The sequence below is a fragment of the Microtus oregoni genome, unplaced genomic scaffold (genome assembly GCF_018167655.1).
Source record: "Microtus oregoni isolate MIOR12 unplaced genomic scaffold, Mior012 000009F_ref0000495, whole genome shotgun sequence".
Lineage (NCBI taxonomy): Eukaryota > Metazoa > Chordata > Mammalia > Rodentia > Cricetidae > Microtus > Microtus oregoni.
In genome coordinates, this window is record NW_024543068.1 from 5,707,224 (window position 1) to 5,725,000 (window position 17,777).

The 17,777-nt window shown below is 35.2% G+C and overlaps 1 pseudogene; it reads right to left on the minus strand.

Annotated features, from left to right (window-relative positions):
• Window positions 1-9,826: 9,826 nt before the first annotated feature.
• LOC121452611 lies at window positions 9,827-9,945 on the minus strand (annotated as a pseudogene).
• Between the last annotated feature and the right edge of the window lie 7,832 nt (window positions 9,946-17,777).

Sequence of the window (17,777 nt, forward strand, 5' to 3'; positions counted from 1 at the left end):
TTGTAAGGAATGGGTGAGTGGGTTCTATGACATTATTCCACCTGCCTGCATACATGAAAGTTGCAATTTTCCTACATCTTTTTCAATATTCTATGACAACTCTTTTTATTATTAACTTCCTAATGGGTCTAAAATGTAAATTTGTAGAAATTTTTACTTGATTCACATATTTCTTAAAAGTGATGAGTAAAGCATATATGTACAAAGGTATTTATGTTTTAGACAACATCTTTCGAGACACGGCCAGTCAGGCCCTTGTCAATTTTTAACTAGCTACATATTCCTTAATAAGTTACCTGGAAGCTTGCATTAGTTTGGATGCTAATCCTGACCGGAAGTACAGTTTTTTTTTCTATTCTTTGTGCTCACCTTTTTTAATTTTTTCATAAAAGCATTTCAAAGACAAATTATTTTCATTTTAATAAAGTCCACAATTTTTATTAACTTGTGCTTATATTTTCAGTATTTAGAAGCCTTTGAATAAACAACATCACAAAGATTTACTATTCTCTTTTATTGTATGCTTTGAACCACAGCACTTATTTTTAGGTCTTTGACTCCCTGTAAGTTAATATTTTCATATAGTATAGTGTGGTGTGGTATGGTATGGTATAGTATAGTATAGTACATGAAGAAGAAATGACTCCATGACTGAGTGTCTGCTTATCTAACTCCAAATCATCATTTGAAAATAACAAGTTACCCTCAATATATTCTCATAATTAACTTGAACATAGGTTAGTTGAACTTTTAGATCTTTTGCATTGATATACAAGTCTGTTTCTGAAAAAAAAATTGTATCAAGATATAAAGTAAGAAATTAAAATCTTTCTAGATTTCACTAAAAATAGTATACCCAAATTTAAAGCACACAAAGAAAGCAGTGCTAAAAAGAAATTTCATTGAATGAAATGCCCACATTAAGAAAAAATTAAAGAGATCTCATATTAGCAACTTAAAAGCACACTTGTAAGTCTAGAACAAAATGAAATAAATACATGCAAAAGGAGTAGACAGCAAGAAATAATCAAACTAAAGACTGACATCAATAAAATAGAAACAAAGAGAACAATAGAATCAATGAAAGTGTTGGTTTTTTGAGAATATCAACAAGGTATACAACTATTATCCAAACTAATTAAAAATCAAGGAGAAAATACTCAAATTAATGAAATAAGAAAAAGAAATGAGGACATTATAACATATTCAGGAATTTCAGAGCATCATAAGAACATAATTTAAAAATCTGTGTTCCGACAGATGGGAAAATCTAAAAGAAATGGATAATTTTCTTGATATATATGACTTAAAATTTTAAAACAGGATCAGATAAACAATCTGATTATTGTTTGAGGAAGGAAGGAAGGAAGGAAGGAAGGAAGGAAGGAAGGAAGGTAGATGATATGGGCCATGTCTGGAACTCAGTGGGTGATGGAAATCAATATTAAAATTCTTGCAATGCATGAATTAATGAAATAAGAAAAAGAAATGAGGACATTATAACATATTCAGGAATTTCAGAGCATCTTAAGAACATAATTTAAAAATCTGTGTTCCGACAGATGGGAAAATCTAAAAGAAATGGATAATTTTCTTGATATATATGACTTAAAATTTTAAAACAGGATCAGATAAACAATCTGATTATTGTCTGAGGAAGGAAGGAAGGAAGGAAGGAAGGAAGGAAGGAAGGAAGGAAGGAAGATGATGGGGGCCATGTCTGGAACTCAGTGGGTGATGGAAATCAATATTAAAATTCTTGCAATGCATGCTTCAGGGAAACAAATGACAAACTGTCTAACTTCAATTTCACTATCACCCTTCTGAAAGCTGAGAGCTCAGGAAATTCATTCACTTCATTATATTATTAGAAACATAAATGTGCTTCAATAAAATGTGTATACAAAGAGCTAGTTATTTTGTTAGTGGAAATAAACTTATGTGTTTAAATACTATGCTCAAATTTAGCAAGCTACAAATTTTAGATACAAATGTATGCTTCTGTATGTATAACAATGCAACAAAATTCATATATACATATTAACTTTGTTGAATTGCCTTACTGGAAATTCTAACCAATGTAAAATTTAAATTTATTTTCTTACCTTATGCTAATCTAGGTAAATTTGGTTTTCAACCGGGGTTGCATAATACTGAGTGAACTCTTGCTTGGAGAAGGTCGCAGTAACTCACATTCTATATACCATTACCCCTGCATAAATGAAAATTATGTATCAGTGAAAAAGGAAAGGTCTTATCACATTTAAAAACACATGCATTTCGCTTTTCTTCTCATAGAAATAATGATATCATTCTCCCAAGGATGATAGCAATAAAAATAGAAAACATTTGCATTTAGCTTCCATTCCCCAAGAGATATTTTTACTGTTTTAATTTTAAAGATGATGAAATAGACATTGTGCATCATTTGTGATTGGGTTCTAGACATTCCTGTTACAGGATAAGTTCATCCACATTACAGAATTTTCAGGGACTTGAAATTATCCTGTGAAGTGTTTCACATATATTGAATTTTTATAGACTCTGTCTTTGTGTATCTAAATAATGGTGTGCCCTGTCTTCAATATTAATTAAATATTAGGATTTACAGTACTTAAATATATGAGCTAATTTTAAGGATGGAGTTCTTTTTAACTTGAGAAAAGTTGAATAATTATTCCTTGGTTGAATCATTAAAACCTACAGAAACAAAACAGAAACCTGTTTGCACATTTTTAATTTTGTGTCTTTTTTTGAGTTTTACCCTTGTCTATTATGATTGCTTCAAACTATTTCCTGGTTAAGACTACATTCACTGTGAAATACAAGCTATAGACATGAATTTAAAAGTATTGCAACAGAAATTATGATGTATATTTTTATATATTTTGTAAGAACTATATTCATCTTTTACTCCCCCTTAGCATATTTCATGACCTCATGGATGCACACACTTTAATTATCTGGTTATTATGAGACCCTGAGGCCTTCTGCCTCTAATTATACAAATGCCCAAGCAGCTGTATCATGAATAGATGAGATGAAATCTGACTTTTAGAAGGCATATTATATCATGAGACAATGTTGTAATGACAAAAATTTGCAGACAGATTACATTTTACTGCTACTGTTACTTGGGAAAGAAAAACTAATTGTGCTTGAAAGTAATACATTGATACTGTGGTTTTCTGGGATACAAAAATTAGGAGTTCTCTAATGACATTTCTGTAATTTGTCTGTCTCCTCGCCTACTTTATCTTTAAGTTTTTATCCACAGTTTTTTTTAAATTATTTTATTGTTTGCCTTATTTTTAATTCTTGCTATAAATGACACAATTATTGATGTGATAGCCAGGAATGGGATGTGTAAATCTGTCTGTATTCCAATACCATTCCCGACTGCCCTGTAAGCATCTATTCTGAGTGTTCATTGACATTTGAACCTTTGGATATTATTCCTGGGTGTTACAGGAATAATATAAACATAAAAATTCAGCATCTTGATACATATAAATTTTAAATAGGTGCATTAAAGATGACTAACACAAAAGGAATTTCTCTACTTAGTTTTAGAAAACAAACAGGAATCAAAATTCAGTTCTTCTCAAGGAAAGAACTCTATTTCCAAATATCGCAGAAAGTAAATGAAACAGCTTTCATTTAACTGCTTGTGGGATAAATATATAGCATACACATGGCCTCCCCAGCAGGAGTCAACAATGAGAAAAACACATCCATTTATATAAAAATTTAAGTGGGTGAATAAATTATATAAATGAACCGTGATAAATTCGAGGGAGCAAACAGTGAAATTTGAAGAACATAGCACACTGATTAAGATCCCAAGGACTTTTTAGACTCTGTCTCCTATTCTCACTCTGCAAGGTCAAAGAAAACACAAATGAGAAGCAATGTCTCCTTCTTTTCTTTTTCTATTAATGGGGGAAAAGGCATTTCCTCAGGTGTGGCTTGATTTTCAAATAACACACCATAAGGAATACTATAGGCTTTTCCTCTCTGGACCTCGCTGAATCACTGTGATATCAAAACTGAAAGTCATGAAGACTTCTAAAGAGAGCCTCTCCAGATGACTAGTCATGGGTGAACAATGGTGGGGTGTCTGTTCTACCATTTGTGGGTCACATATTTGTATGCAGTAGGCAGGGCAACTTGTTCATCCCTGTGAATGTGGATGTGTTGTCTCAAGCTGAGTTCTATGATTTTTGGTGACTTAGGCTTTGCAGTTTATAGTATGGTGATATCAACTGGGCACTCTTCTTCTTCATGGAAAATAGCTATAACATTGCTGTAAAATATGCTTGTGAAGAAAACTTCAGTGGATACTGATTATAGTCTATCTGGTTTGAACTGACATGGTATATTTTTAACCCATAAAATAAAGCTAATATTCCATTTCAAAAAAAAATCAAAGCAGTTTTGATCCCTGATTCACTATTCAAATCACTTTCTTGTATGCAGTACCCAAGAAGCCAGATTTTCAGATTAGGAAGCATGATGAAAATATAAAAAATTAATTTGATGTCATATAATGATTTGTTATATGTATTGAATATATTTTATCGACGAGTTAAAAATTCATCAACTGTTACTCTTGTTTTTCATTATGAAGATGCAATAGTTATTTGTTTATCTTTTATAAGGTCTTTCTCACGTAGCTGCCTCTGACAGCTGAACTACTATCCCTTAGCTCTGAGGTTGGTTGTGTAGTTCAGTGGTAAAACCCTTGCTTAGTATGCATTAGGTCTTAGAATCAGTATCTCCCTCCACAAAACAAGTGGGTAATTAAAATTCCAATATCTATAATTACTCATATTTTTAAATCATGTTTACCTGATAAGGTCTAGAGCCATATTTCCATATCTGCAACTATGTATTTGGAATACCTTCATAAAATTTATAATATTTAGGAGGACATAGACTGGATTGAATAAGAGTTAGCTCCTGTCTAGAAAACAAATACCTATTTTCCTAAAGATATGAAAGAGATTTTCTAATGAAATTAAATAAATGTTTTCATGATGATCTGCACAGTGGATACATCTCAACGTGGAGCATGATTAATAAAAACACTGATACAGAAATTGCGGCTCAACCTGAAGGTCAGAAAAGCAAAAAAGTCAGCCACTGGCTCTTACCTCTACCTCTGTCTAAAATGATAATCCAACCACCAGGAATCTCAGAAAAAAAAAAACTGTGCCTGTGAGATGTGTCCTCCTTTTTTATATTCCTCTCTAGGACTGGGATTAAAGGCGTGCATCACTGAGATTAAAGCCATGCACCACTAGGTTTCTATGGCAAACTAGGATGGCTACTAGGATTAAAGGTGTGTGTCACCACTGCCAGGCTTGTAAGGGTGATCAGTGCAACCATTTTACTCTCTAAATTTCAGACAAGCTTTATTTATTCAAACACAAATGAAATATCACTATGTCAACATTCTTGAATCAGAAGAGGTCATTTAGAACTGTATGTGTAATGCACTGAATTACACTGGCTTTTTTGATAAAATTTATTGACCATCTCCATGAGCACAATACTCCAAAATATGGCTCCTGAACACACTGAGTATGTTCAAAGAATTTTAGAAAAATTCTCTGAGTTCCCACACTTTCTCAAGGCCAGACAATATTTTGCTTCTTCCTTCAAGATGTGACAGCTGTCTGCCATGTATCTGCAGTGAAGAAAAGAAGGCAGAGAAGGCAGAGAGAATCTGGCCTTGTAATTTTCCTCCTGGTTCTACCATAAACATTTAAATCTAAATATTCACATATACGAATAATGTATATTCATTGAACCTATGGGCAGACTTGCTGCTTCCCCAGTATTTTACTACCCCTACCAAAATGCTCTTGTGCCACAGAAGCATATTAATAATAGTGTACGATTTTCCTTTTGCTAATATTTTGTTAGATTAGATTGTCAGTCATGAACTTAATGATAGGTAAGAAAATACATTTTTTCTCTCTTAACCTGTTATGTTACAGAGCCCATGTGTTATCCATGGCACAGGAAACCATCAAACCTGTATATCACCTTAATCTTGTTTGAAATTCAAATTTCAGATGTTTATGTGAGTTGAAAAATAAATTAATAAAAGCAGAATAATTATAGAGTTCAAAGTTGTTAAATAACTTACAAAGAATGTATATTACTGAAATTAATAACAATTTTAAAATGCATTTTGACTCTGCTTAGGTAAAACAAACTATGTTAGACATACTTTGGCTATGGTTGTTTTACCATTATCCTTATTTTATTACAAAACTGTATTTTTGAAAAGTCATAGGGACAAAGGACTCTTTTCTTTCTATGTTTCCGGGGATGCTGTTAAAATGCAAAGATTTATAATAAGAATCACTAACTTGTATTTCTTTTTGTATGCCAACCTCCACTCTAAATGCCCAGCATAAATGAACTTCTTTAATATTTAAAGCACCATTATACTTTTAGGTGATAAGATATGTCAGGGCACCTTGAGTAGCACTTCAACAGCCAGTAAAGGTTTCCATTACCCACTTTAATTTAACAATGCTACTTAATATACACCAAGAGCATCTTTCCATAAAGCTTCATTTATTCTTATTGAAAGAGATGAAAAATCATGACGTGGTTTTCATCTCCATATATTTATGCATGTACATTTGAGAAATTATACACACAAATGCATAGTTATGTGTTAGAATAGCTTATTTGAATCAGTAGGGAAAACTTATCACGATATGTTCTCAATAACAATCACCCTGTGAGTAAAAGAGAAAGACAAACTTCCTCCTATAGGGGAAAGGGAATTAAGATAAGTGTTCTAGTCTCATTTCCATATCTGTGATAAAACACTCTGTCAAACGTGACTTCTAGAGAAAGAGGCATGTTTTAGCTCAAAATTCTCATTTGCAATCAATTATTTTGTGAACTTTAAACATTTAGTTACATCATATCCACAATCAAGAACAAAGAGCAATGCATAGATTCTCACTTGACTGTTTGGACTCAGCTCAATTTCTACACTCGTATGCAGTTGGAAGTCTTTTTTTTTTTAACAGGGAAATGGTGCTCCCCACAGTGGGATGGGTCTCTCTATGTTGGATAAGTAAATCAATACACCATATAAAATGTCACAGGACAAACAAATGTACACAATCCATCATTGTACTCAAGTGATTAAATTGTCAAGTGTCAGCTTGGCAATTAAAGAGAATCCTGACAGTTTACCAAGGCCAACTTGACACGCCTATACATCCTTTTAAAAATAAACTTCCATTTCCCTCCAAAAATCTATTTTTATTTCATAATGTGAAATACAATCCAACCATTAAAAGTCGAAGATCTCATTAAAAGTACAATATATTATTTACAATCATGTCCTTTAACTACGAATACCTAATCTTTAAAAGAAGAGCTATTTATGTACTACCAATACATAATCATGCAGATTAATAGTCTTATTTCAAAAGGGAAGCATGAAGACATCATAAGTAACAATAATCTCAGAACAAAACCAAAGACCAGCAACAAGAATAACAAATCATGTTGCTTGATGTGAAGTTTGTCTTTGGGGTTCAAATGCTTTAGGTATCCTTACCTCTGCAGCTCTGCCACATAAAGTATGCACATGTTTTCTCTGGGGCTCATCCCAGCTTCCCTGTGCAACTAGAGCTCCTCCTTACAGAGATCCCATGGTCCTGCCATCTTCAATACTGTGAGGTGCCCATTACATCTTCAGTACTGTGAGACTTCAACTTCACAGGTGAAGGTCATTTTATAGGGAGTCAAAACTAGCTACATGGTGCTACTCCTTGGTTGTTCTCCATGACCGCCCTCGTCTCAGTTTTGCTGCCTTCAAATCTTTTCCTATGCCAGTGAGTTCAAAGCTTTTCACCGCTATCTCTTCTATCAGGTTCAGTGTATCTGGTTTTATGTTAAAATCTTTAATCCATCTGGAGTTGAATTTTGTGTTGGGTAGTAGGAATGGGCTTATGTGGATTCTTCAGAATGTAGACATCCAGTTTGATCATTACAAGTTGTTGAAGATTTTGCCTTTTCCCCCAGTATGCATTTCTGCGTTTTTATCAAAAAAATAGGTTGTATAGATGTTTTTAAATAAATCTCTACAATTCTATTTTATCAATAAAAATTGGAAGCCAAATGCTGAGGTGAAAACCTGCTAGCTCAAAGATTGAGAGAAAGCAACCAGCTGCTTCATCCTCCACTGTCATCCCAGAAAAAGCTGTTTCCTACATCTCAAACCAAACTTCTGTAACTGGAGTCTCTTTCTCTGTTGCCCTGACTTCCTCCTACTTTCTGTGTTTTTTTTTTTCTTTTCAACTGATTGCTTACTCTGCCTCTTGACTTATGATTGGTTTTATTTAATATTTTTTTACAATATTCAAACAGAATTCTTTTTATTAGAGGCATGTTTGAGGACTGAATCACACCACAACTAGAAGCAGAATTTTTAAGTAAATAATAAAATCTCAGGATTGACAGTGTGATCAAAAATCCCACAACACTGTTTATGTCTGGGTTTTCAATTTGATTCCATTGATCAATATATCTGGGTGTTTTGTTTTGGTTTGGTTTTGTGCCAATGTCATTCTGTTAATTGCTATAGCTCTATAGTACAATTTGAGGATGAGACTAGTAATACCTCTTGCAATTCATTTTATTATTCAGGATAGTTTTAGACATCTTATTTTGTTTGTTTTATTTTCTTCTCTTTTCTTGGTGTGTGTGTGTGTGTGTGTGTGTGTGTGTTTGTGTATTTTCATAGGAAACTGAAGATCTTTCAGGATTAGTGTTGTGTTGGAATTTTGCTAGGAACTGCATAGAATGTGTAGATTGTTTTTGGTATGATGACCATGTTAATCTTACCTCTTCATGAAATTAGGAAGTATTTCCATCTTCTGTATTTTCTTCAATTTCTTTCTCCAATGTCTTAATTTTTATTTATTTATTTATTTTTTATTGAGAAAAGGAGAAATAAAAACAAGTTTCCACCTCCTCCCAGCCTCCCATTTCCCTCCCCCTCCTCCCACCCTTCTCCCCCTCCTACCAGCCTTCTCCCCCTCCCCCCACTCCTCTCCCCCTCCCTCTCCAGTCCAAAGAGCAGTCAGGGTTCCCTGCCCTGTGGTAAGTCCTAGGTCCTCCCCTCTCGTTAAATTTTTTCTGATAAAAGTCTTTCACTTGGTTAGAGTTAGCCCAAGATATTTTATGTTATTTGATCCTAATGTGAACGATCTTTTCTCCCATAATTTTTTCCTCAGTTTGCTTGGCATTTGTATAAACGAAGGGTATTCATTTTTGTAAGTTAATTTTGTATTTAGCTACTTTGCTGAAAGTGTTTCTCAGAAATAGGAACTTCCCAGTAAATTTTAGGGTCATTTATGTATTCTATTATATCATCTGCAAATACAGATACATTAACTTCTTCCATTCCACTTTATACCCACCTGATCTCTTTCAGTTGTCTTATTTCTCTAGGTAAGCCTTTAAATATTATATCGAACATATGTTGAGACAATGGAAAATCTTGTATTGTTCCTAAATTTAGCAGAAATGCTTTGTATCTTTCTCCATTTGATTTAATGTTGACTATGGACTTCTGCAAAAACCATTCCATGTAAACATAATATCTCTAGGATTTTTAACATGAAGGGGTGTTGGGATTTTGTCAAAGGTCCCTTGATGCATACAATGAAATGATCATGTAGTTTTTCTCTTTCAGTTTGTTTAAGCATTTATTGATTTTTGTATGTCAAATCACCCTGAATTTAGGGAATGAAGCCTATTTGGTCATGGTATATGAACTTAAAAACAAGAATTAGATGCCATATGGTAAGGATCAAGGCCTAAATGATGCATTGCTAGGCCCAAGAACCTTTTTCTACCTTGTCAAGGGGAATGTTATCCTTTTCTCTAGAACAACAAAGTTCTGATCTCTTAGACAGTCACAGCTACTTCTTTAGTCCTAGTTTGATTGTCACACAGTCTCTTAGCCCACAGATCACAGTAAGAACTTATATCCCTGTTTCTGTGGTAAAATCCCATAAACCAGGATATAATGTTCCATGTTTCTCTGAATATTCTTCTCTTTAATTTGCAATAAAATACTCTGGCAAGCTATGGTTCCAGCCTATAAAACCTCCTTTTAGCCCAGTATACCAAATGTTTACACATTAATGCCAGAAAACAATCCAAGTCATGCAAACCACATGCTTAGATCTATCATAGCAATGACCTCAACTGCTTGGCATCAGTTTTTGTTCTAGTTTCATTCTTTTTATGTGACAAAATTCTCTGACAAGAAGAAAGTTAGGGTAAAAGATTATTTTTCTTTTTCAATTCATGTTACAGCCCATCATTTTGAGAAAATCAAAGCAGTAACTCATAAAAGCTGGCTATATAACAGCCAGAGCTGAGAATAGAAATAAATAAATGCACAGATGCTTACTTACTTGATTCCTATACTCATTTCCATCTCCACTCTTATACATTTCAGAAACCCCTATCTTAGGGAATGGTGTCACCCACGATGGGCTGTGTTTTCCCACACCAATTTTATGAAAATATGCTATTGATATGCCCATAAGCCAACTTCATGGAGACAACCCCTCAATTTCAACTCTATCCACAGGTTGTTCTGCATATGTCTAGTTGACAATTAATGCTAACTATCATTACTTTATTGAAGGAGTTAGGTGCTCAGTGGTCTTCTTTGGACTACCTTTAAAGATGATTAGTGAAATAAAATGCAAGTAGACTTGGGATTTGGAGCTACATCATGGAAAAAAACCTCTCTTTAAAAGATCTGAAATATAATTTTGGATCATATTTTAGTTATTAATAATTCAAGGATAGAATCAACAGTACTTTTCTCTATATTTATTTAAATAATGTCTTTCTTTTGTTGAGTTCTAAACCATCCTCATATTATCTAGATAAAGGCACCCATTCAATACAGTGATTGTAAAGGGTATGTGAGTTCTTATAGTTCTATTGAAGATTGATGGGGGAGAGTCTTCTGTTTTATGTTAATTTCATTGGTTAAATAAAGAGACTGCCTTGGCCCTTTAATAGGACATAAAATTAGGTAGGTGGAGTAAACAGAACAGAATGCTGGGAGAAAGAAGCTGAGTCAAGGAGTCACCATGATTCTCCTACCGGACACAGACACAGGTTAAGATCTTTCCTGGTAAGACACCTTGTGGTATTACAGGGATATTATAAATGGGTTAGATCGATATGTAAGAGCTAGCCAATAAGAGGCTGAAACTAATGGGCCAGGCAGTGTTTAAAAGAATACAGTTTCCATGTAATTATTTCGGGTAAAGTTAGCCGGGTGGCGGGAAGTGGCCTGCTGCTTTTATTTCAACAGAGTGGCACCCAGCGTGATAATGAACTCCACATAAAACCTGAGAAAGCTTAATTTTAATCAGAGAGAAAAAAACAGAGTTTAACACAGCTTTTGACTGTTAGCTGGTGGCGTGCTGTAGAGAAATTTCCTGATTCGGCATAAGTAGCAGAAAAAATGCTGCGTCATTTTAAAGCGCAGATACTTGGGGCTGTGCTGCCAGCGTGAACTCTGGCTTTAAACCATTTCAATGGCTTTTAGGGGACTGGATGTTTGTGTTCCCACTTGGAATCGGAAGGAGAGTGCTCTGAGACGGCGCTGATGGCTCAGTGCTCCCCACCTGCACCTGGGCAGACGGCAGAATCAGGCTTAGGCAGGCGGAAGAGCATGGCGGATTCCTGCCGCCATTCAGAGACGTGTTTCCAGACTGCGCAGTGCTCTGCGTGTCAGATTTGGCTGTAACTTGGATGAAAAGAATTTCTGTGCTGCACGCTCAGTCTCAGAATTAAAGTGCTGAGTGCTGCTCCTACCTGGTAGCCCCAGAGCTCGCACAAAATGGTACGTCCTCCATTTTGAAATTTTCCTGACTCAGCAGCAGGAAAAAACTGGCTGTTTTAAATTGCCGGCTTTATGGGCTGTGCCACCATTGTAATCTCTGTCTGGCTCCTGTGGGAGACAGAGCTTTTAAATGGAGCATTTGGAGTAAAGTGCTACGATTTGTTTGATGGCAACTAGACTAGCTGTGGGCCTAAAAGGAAGTCATTATATGCTGTGGCTCAGAGGCACCAGCAGCTCCACCATGCTACTGGTGCAACATGCAAGGATCAGAGGCACAAGCGGCTCCGCCATGTTGGACTGGGAAGGGCAAGCAGGCAGTACCTGTTTTTTTTTCTTCTTTTTCCTTTCTTTTCTTTTCTTTTATTTTTTTTATTGAGAAAAGGAGAAAAAAAAAACAAGTTTCCACCTCCTCCCAGCCTCCCATTTCCCTCCCCTTCCTCCCACCCTTCTCCCCCTCCTCCCATCCTTCTCCCCCTCCCCCCACTGCTTTCCCCCTCCCTCTCCAGTCCAAAGAGCAGTCAGGGTTTTCTGCCCTGTGGTAAGTCCTAGGTCCTCCCCCCTTGTCACAGCTTAGATTCTTAAGCGCCTAGTGATTTAAAGGTGCAAAACAAAGTGCTCCTGGATAATAAAAGAAAAAAAATTACAGATTCACTATGAAACAGATTCAGACACTGTTGGATGAATGTACATAGGCTTGGGAGAAAAAAGAAAAAAAAAATAAAGAATAAAGTTAATGTCTTAAAAAAAAGAGTAAAGTCTTTAAAGAGACAGAATACAGATAGTTAAGAGATTAAAAGAAATAAAGAAAAATAAGCCACGTAAAAATAAAAAATTCACAGAGAGTATGGATTATGTACATTGTGTTTTCTTTAAAATTTTTGACTATGAAGGAGCTAAATAGAGAGAGACATTTCATTACATGGGCTGCCAAGCTAAAACATAATGGATATAAGGGTATTACGATTTCAAAATTTGGGTCTAAGGATATGATGCTTTGGAGATTGTCTTCTTTTGTTTTCACAGAAGACCAGACCCTGTGGATTGATTCTATCCCATTATGGTATAATAGACTACGACCTCCTGAAAGGTTGCTGTGAATACCCTCAAAAAATTACTTCACTCAACTGCCAACTGAGATGACCCTGACACACAGGTTATACCATGAAAGACCTAATTAACGATGCCCCCATTCAGCAGAAAACAGTTTGGAGAGAAAAAACTGCGCCCATGTTCCCAAATATTTTTTAAATGTTCTTTTACATTTAAAGGTGGATATGATATAGATATGAATAATTTGCATCGGTATGAATTTTAAGGTCAATTTTGTTATATGTATTTCTGATCTTGATTAAGGTATTGTGATTGTGTAGTTCATTTAAAATGTAATGTATAATAGGAAATAGAGGTTGCTAATGGATAATTATCGATAATAGTAAAGCTTGTAGTCATGTTAGTTAGATTTTCTAGATATAGAGATACATTTCAATTAGATAGACATTTTTCATATCTTTCAAAGACTGCAGAATATGGCATTTTAAATGTTTTAATAACTTAGGACTTTTCATGACAATGAGACACGTCTGCTCCTGGCGGCACCAATCTACTTCGAGAGGAAGATGGACATCAAAGAGGATCCTTAAGGAGGTTGATAGCCATTTGGGCAAGAAACTGTTCTTGCCTGGACTGTTGCATAAAATGGACATAGAGAACACACAGAGAGAGGACTGCTGAACTTGCCTAAAGGTGAGACGGTCTTTTGGGGTTCATGACTCATGAAAGAGTCTGTGAGACATTCTGTAGGACACAGCAGATAGTGACTAAACTGTCTTTAAAATTTCCTGCTTCATAGAAATGTCTGCTGGATACTATGGGCCTGAAGGCTGAAGATGGATGCCCCAATGGTACAGAGAAACGTTGGGTGACTGTTTAGGCAGCGAGATGTCTCTGTCATTTCTAGAGCTTTGGATGTCTTGTTTGCTTAGGTAATATTATATCCTTCTGAAGTCTTTGATGGAATTAAAGAATGGTTAGTTATAGTTTTCCTTGGTTATGATAAAAGATAAAATAGATATAAATATTGTAACTATAATTCTTGCTTGATATCTGTTTTGTTATATGTAATCTTACTATTTTAAAATGAAAGCCTTTCTTTTTTGTTTAAACAGAAAAAGGGGAAATGATGGGGGAGAGTCTTCTGTTTTGTGTTAATTTCATTGGTTAAATAAAGAGACTGCCTTGGCCCTTTAATAGGACATAAAATTAGGTAGGCGGAGTAAACAGAACAGAATGCTGGGAGAAAGAAGCTGAATCAAGGAGTCACCATGATTCTCCTACCGGACACAGACGCAGGTTAAAATCTTCCCTGGTAAGACACCTCATGATGTTACAGGGATATTATAAATGGGTTAGATCAATATGTAAGAGCTAGCCAATAAGAGGCTTAAACTAATGGGCCAGGCAGTGTTTAAAAGAATACAGTTTCCATGTAATTATTTTGGGTAAAGCTAGCCAGGTGGCGGGATGCAGCCCGCCGCTTTTATTTCAACAGAAGATTTTTCCTCCAGATATAACTTCAGGAAGCTGATCTAAATGACACCACTTAATATACAAATATATGATCTTAAAAAGAACAAACCTTTGACAAAAAGCATACACACTATGACAGGCAAAAAGTTCTAAACTATTTTCCTAAACCCTGTGGAAAATCAATTTCCCAGACTGTCTATTAAAAACCAGAGGATATGTCTACCAGTTGTTTGTTACCCTAGTACAAAGTCACTGTTCATTCTACCAACATGTGACCCCTTTCTTTCCCCCAACTCCGAACTACAAGCGATTACACATAGAATCTTCTTTTTATTTTCACGTAGATGGCAAAAAGTGATGAATCATTCAATACTAACAGTAACCCAATATTGTAATAACATTATTGTTTTATTATAAGGCAATGGAAGTTGGCAAATTTAACTTGAGGAGTCTCCTATTAAGATTTATGAGGGATCGAAAAAGTGAAGCAGAAAGAGTGTAAGAGGCAGAGGGAATAAAGGACATCCTGAATACAAAGCCCTACAAATACACATGATCAAAGTCCATATGAACTCACAGAGACTGAAGCTGCATGTACAGGTTCTGCATGGGTCTGCACCAGGTCCCCTGCACATTCACTTCAAGTTCAATGTTTTAATGGGACTCTTCAGTGTGTGAACTGATGTATCTCTCTCGTGCTTTGTCTTGGGTTCACTTCAAATTTAATGTTTTTCTGGGATTCTTCAGTGTATGAACTAATGTATCTCGTGCCTTCTCTTGGGTTCCTTTACTTCTCTCTCTTTTTTTTTGTATTGTTCAACTCTGAAATGATAGTTTTGTCTTTATCTTATTTTGTTTTTTATAAGTTATCATTATCAATATAAAATATATTTTCTTTTCCTAAGGAGTACATCAGAGTGGGAGAGGATTTGGGGAGGAAATGGGAGGAATAGGAGAAGAAATAGTAATCAGGATATATTGTGTGAGAAGAGAATCTATTTTCAGTATAAGGAGAAAAATCTTCTGATGACTACCGGAAAATGAAATGGGAAAATATATACCCGAAATAATGTTTTTATGGTGTGAAAGAGTTGGGAAACACCCAAATGAAAATGAATGGCCAGAGTCTTATTTGACAATTTTCTAGGGTGAAAATCGTTTTTTGCATCAGGAGCTTCAATTCAGAAGCTATTTGGACCTTATATGAATTTTAGTTTTTGGAAATGGGAGCACTGAAGATAAAAGATACTTTACTGGTCAGTTGTCTTTCATATTACGTCAACATAGTGCATAATGAAAAAAGCTAAAGTCAACTTTTGACAAAGAAAATTAAGTAAAGGAAAATATTAGTGTATGTGAGGTACCCAAACACTTAGAAAAATAAACATATAAACCTGGGGCCTCAGTCATGAGGATTCAGACTTAACTTGTCACTTCCTTCCCTGTTAGCATTAAACTTCAGATAAATATATGGCATGACATGTGAGAATAGTTATGATCCAGATTTGGATTACTCCAGAGCTCATCCGAAGGATAAGATTTGATTTCAAGTCATTAATTTGAAATGTGATTATGCAAGTTACCATTAGGAAACAGTAGAAGCAAAACAGGGATGCGAGGGAAGAAATGGAGGCGCATTGCCAACAGAGCATTTACTCTGAAAGAGTGGAACTTGTTTTCAGAAGCAGCTGGAGGTTCTGGAGATGTAGGAAAGCCTCAGATTTTCCTATCTAAGAGCAGAAGAAATTGAGTAACTAGGCCATTCTTATTCCCTTGGCACAGTGGAGAATTATAAGAATGCATGGTAGGCAGAATGATGCTGGGGTTGGGATTTTAACTTGCACTTGCACTTCATCCCCTTCCAATCACACACAGCAGTTGACCTGACCCCCCCCCCCTCTCTCTCTCTCTCTCTCTCTCTATATATATATATATATATATATATATATATATATATATATTATATATATTAGAGCTATTAGAATATATATAATATATAATATATAATATATATTATATATTAGAGCTATTAGAATGTATATATATATAATATAAATATATAATATATATTCTAATAGCTCTTTTTCTAGTTTTAAATTTTCGTCTGTTTTAGTTTGTTTTTGATTTTACGTTTCATGATTGGTGATATTTGTCTGCCTCTTTAAATCTTTGTTACATTTTTGTGAATACCAAGCATTTTGATTTTTACCTTGTTGAGTGGCCCTTCAATTCCTGTTTGTATTTTTTCTCTTTCATCTGTGGCACAGTTAGTTACTTGGAAACAGATTGATCTTGGTGGTAAGGGAGCACATGCTAGAAAGGACTGAAGCAAACCTGTTTATTCTAGGTTTCTATTTCCCCCTCTATGAAGACAAAAGCATCCTTGTGCTGTACCCAGGGAACGTCCCATGAGCCATCCGGTTTCTGCTTTGGCTGGGAGAATGAATATACACCTAGGTCCTATGTGAGTGCCAAGTACCCAGGCATCTAATCCTCTTTAGTGGTCCTGTTCCCAGTCAGGCATAATCTTCTCACAAGCAAAAACTAATCAGTATTCAATGAATATTCAAGTGGCAAGCTCCAAAATTCCCAGATTTCTCTTTGTTTCAATTTATGTGTTATGGTTTGATCCTCATTTGTCAACTGTCAAAAGATTCTTTACCCATTGATGGACGATTTACATAACAAATGGCTTAGGCATTGTATGGTTGGAAAACAGCAGTATTTTTTAATATATTGTGATATTTAAAGCACAGAAAGTATCATTATCGTTCTTAAAACTTTACAGCAACCAGCTGTACCTGGTTCCCCCATGAGCAGTGTGCCTCACCTACACACTGTCACCCTCATACATCACCTTAACAAATTAAGACACTCTGTTCCAGCCTTAAATGTTCATTTCAAGTTTGCATGAAAAATCAATATTCCGGAAAACTGTCAGTTGCTTTCCATCTAGTAACACAAGTTTTGAAAGAAACCGCTGGGCAACTACACTTATTTCAGGAATGGTATAAATTGGATTAGATAAGAAACAGTAGTATTAACATTTCTGCTGTTGTTTTCACCCTCGAATGTAATCAGGCTGCTTTGTAGCAAGTGACAACCTGGATGTATGAAGTGTACAGTTTCAAGGAGATTTTGTTTTGCTTTATTTTAACCACACATTTAACGATGGTATCCTGGCAGGATTAATGTTTGTCTACGAGAATAAAAATCCACCAAATCCTGTCATTAAATATCCCTGTTATAGCCAAAGTATTTTTAGGGTGGTGGTTGTGGTTTTTCTTGAGACAGGGACTCTCTAGGCAACCCTAGATGTCCTTGA